Below are 3,058 nucleotides of genomic sequence, written 5' to 3' on the forward strand. Positions count from 1 at the left end.
TCCACGAGAACTATCGTCTCGAATTAACTGTGCCATCTACTCGTAATGTTAACCCTTCGTTGTCCATGCCTTTTTCGGACACGTAATTTTATGACTCATATTTGTATTTAAAATGCCAGTAAACAACTAAATTTCTTCAGTTTTCGCGAAAGTGGCTATTTCGAGTTATGCGTGCTGTTTAACTTTTTCGATGGTTGATTTAGTTGATTGAACAAAAATCATTCTGATCGATTCTTATCTTATTTTCTCATTTCTCCGGAAGTATTTAATTTCAAATGGAAATAGATTCCAAATCTTTTTAAAATTGGAAATCCGAAATAGTTTATTGTTCTTATTTCAAATACGAAATAGAAAATGGAGTTTTACGTTTTAGATACCTATTTCGAATGAATTCAGTTCATAAAAGTTACTCAGATTTGCGTTTATAATAAACTCGGATAAGAAAAGTCTTTCTTATGTTTACGGGAGTTCATTTACATGCTGATTTAATGATTTACAGGTGTCCATTTATTCGAGGAATAGGAAGAATGGTGTAGAACGTAAATGTATAAGAGACATGAAATCACGATTTCGTTTCTATGTCCGAAAGTGGATGCATTGTAAATTTTTCGACGGCATTTCACTGTACATATATTAAAACTATTTTTTTAAGCTAAGATAACATTCTAACTTCGGTTCAGTGAATGGAACAATTGAATCACTAAGAAACTCAACATTTAGTGGAACATATTCTATTATATTCTTTATAAAATTCTGTAAATAATCATTTAACAAAAACTACGTTAAGTGGGTCAGGGACACTCCGCAAAGGTACTTAAATAATTTTCATTTATTGTTATTGTTTATAATTACTAATTTTCTTTAGGACATCCATTCTGCCCCTCGGGCGATTCAAATTCCACCCTGCTCCCACCGGTAGTATGATGCGCGGTCGGAGAGGGCATTACGGGCAGGAGGAAACCATCGACGAACGCCGGTGTGCAACATAAAAGAAATTCTAATCATCGACATTTGACCACATATGTCTACCATGGCGTTCCATGCGATCCTGCGTTTAATAAAATATGTAAATACTCTTTTCGGGAATGGTACTGTTATTGATAGAACTTTGGTATTCTGTTGTTACGTGGCGGCCGAGTGTCTAGCAAGGCCGGAGGAATTTTGCAGATTCTTCCGAGCGGTATACTGTTTGTAGAGATATTAACTCGTACGCACGCTTAACCAGTTTATGATTTGAGAAATATGGAGAGGATAATCCGAGCGGCTATGTCACCCTCTTTAGTGGGATCGATAGGTTTTTGGTCCTCAGAGGGTGGTTGGAAAGTTGCAATGAGGACACAGGAGGGTTTTAAGGTTTCGTGAGAATCAAGTCGTCGTTTTATATTGAATGAAACAGTTCTACTTATGATGCAAGGGGTACAATGTTCATTGTGGTAAGGTATGCAAAAGATATACTGTGCTAAGCGGATCGTCGTGAGACGAGACAAGGACATTGGAGGCCGCGCGCTAGCGGCTCGCGGAAGTGTAACGATATATGTCCGCGTATCAATTGCGGAATGCTGATGTGAGATTCTTTGCTTGCAAGGTGCGCTTTGCCTTACTCAGCAAGGGCAGCTAATGAGTTGCAATTTATACTGTGAGGAGTTAGAATTTGATAATCGTTACCGGAAGGTGAATACCGAATTCTGTTGCGGGTTAGTAATTTGGAATAGGGTTCGAAATAGAGTGATGAACGAGTGAAAGAGTGGAACTCTTCGAAGAGGACCTGTACCTTGGCTTCGCAGAAGCCTTTACTTCCGGTGACGTCTCTCCTACGTCCTGCCGGTTGCGATGAACTGCACGTGAACGCCTTCAATCCGGGGCGTGCACTAGGGTTGGCTAAGATTCTCCCGCTGGTCCGGAATTCGCAGCGCCGTCGTTCTTCTCACTGTTGACTCGTGGGTGTCGCAGTACCGAAACGCACAACTGTTACTACAGTATGGTCAGCTCTTCAGAGAATCTCAGTCACACGGAGTGTGAACTAACTGATCGCCTCAGACTTGCCCCTCAGACTAGCTCTTTGCGACTGAACTCTGCTCTCTTTCGGTGCCATTTTTATACGAGATCTTATCCTTGAGATGCCCGCGAGGACAGTGTCCAATTTCCTTGTTTTTGGATTTTGTTGCTAGGGCTTGACCGGACGTGCTCAGAAAGTCGCTATGTTGACGGATGAGTAGGCCTCGTGTTTTGGTCCAGAGAGCAGTTCGGTGCGGAAGGCGTGCGAATAAGCCAAAACATTCCTCGATAATTGCTCCACTCGTTATTTTTCCGGTTTAATCAGATGATACTATCGTGGCTTTGAATTCAATATTTATTTTCCGTTAACTGACAGACTTAATGTAATGCGCGCCTCTCTATTTTGAGGAAACTCGGGAAGCCTCGTAACACTATTATAAAAGAGCATGTAAATATTTTTAAAGTGGGACAGAACACAAAAAACTTATTTCAATTTAACATTTAGTAGACCGGAACGTCAGATATTTAAAAAATAATGATTGTCTGAGTATCAGGTGTGACTGAAAGAGAAATGTCAACATTTGCCAAACATGTATATATGCAGAGATGAGCGGGGAGATGTCTCACGCCCCCGTCAGAATTGAGGCGGCCGAGTTTCTGCAAAACCTACTGCTTTCAACGCCAAACCGACGAGGAATTGATGCAACACCTTCAAAGGGGCGAAATTTTCCGTATCGGTAAAGAAAAACGTGATAGCAGATTCAAAATAAAGCATGATACCGGCAGGATGAAGCTACCACGTTTATCTACAGTTCGTTTTCAGTCTGTGTCAATTGATGTCGGTAAAAAAGATTATGGATATTAAATATAAAAAGAAATCATACTGTAATATTAATTAAAACAATTCCTACAGTGCTAATACATAAAAATATGCCAATTATGTAAGAATATTATATTTAAGAAATAAATTAATGAATATACCAAAATGTATCAAGAAATGTTGTTAAAACTATGTTTAATTGGTAAGAAACTTGTTTTAAAGATTACTTCTACCACATACACA

The sequence above is a fragment of the Orussus abietinus genome, unplaced genomic scaffold, assembly GCF_000612105.2.
Source record: "Orussus abietinus isolate OABI.00-Male unplaced genomic scaffold, Oabi_2.0 scaffold490, whole genome shotgun sequence".
NCBI lineage: Eukaryota > Metazoa > Arthropoda > Insecta > Hymenoptera > Orussidae > Orussus > Orussus abietinus.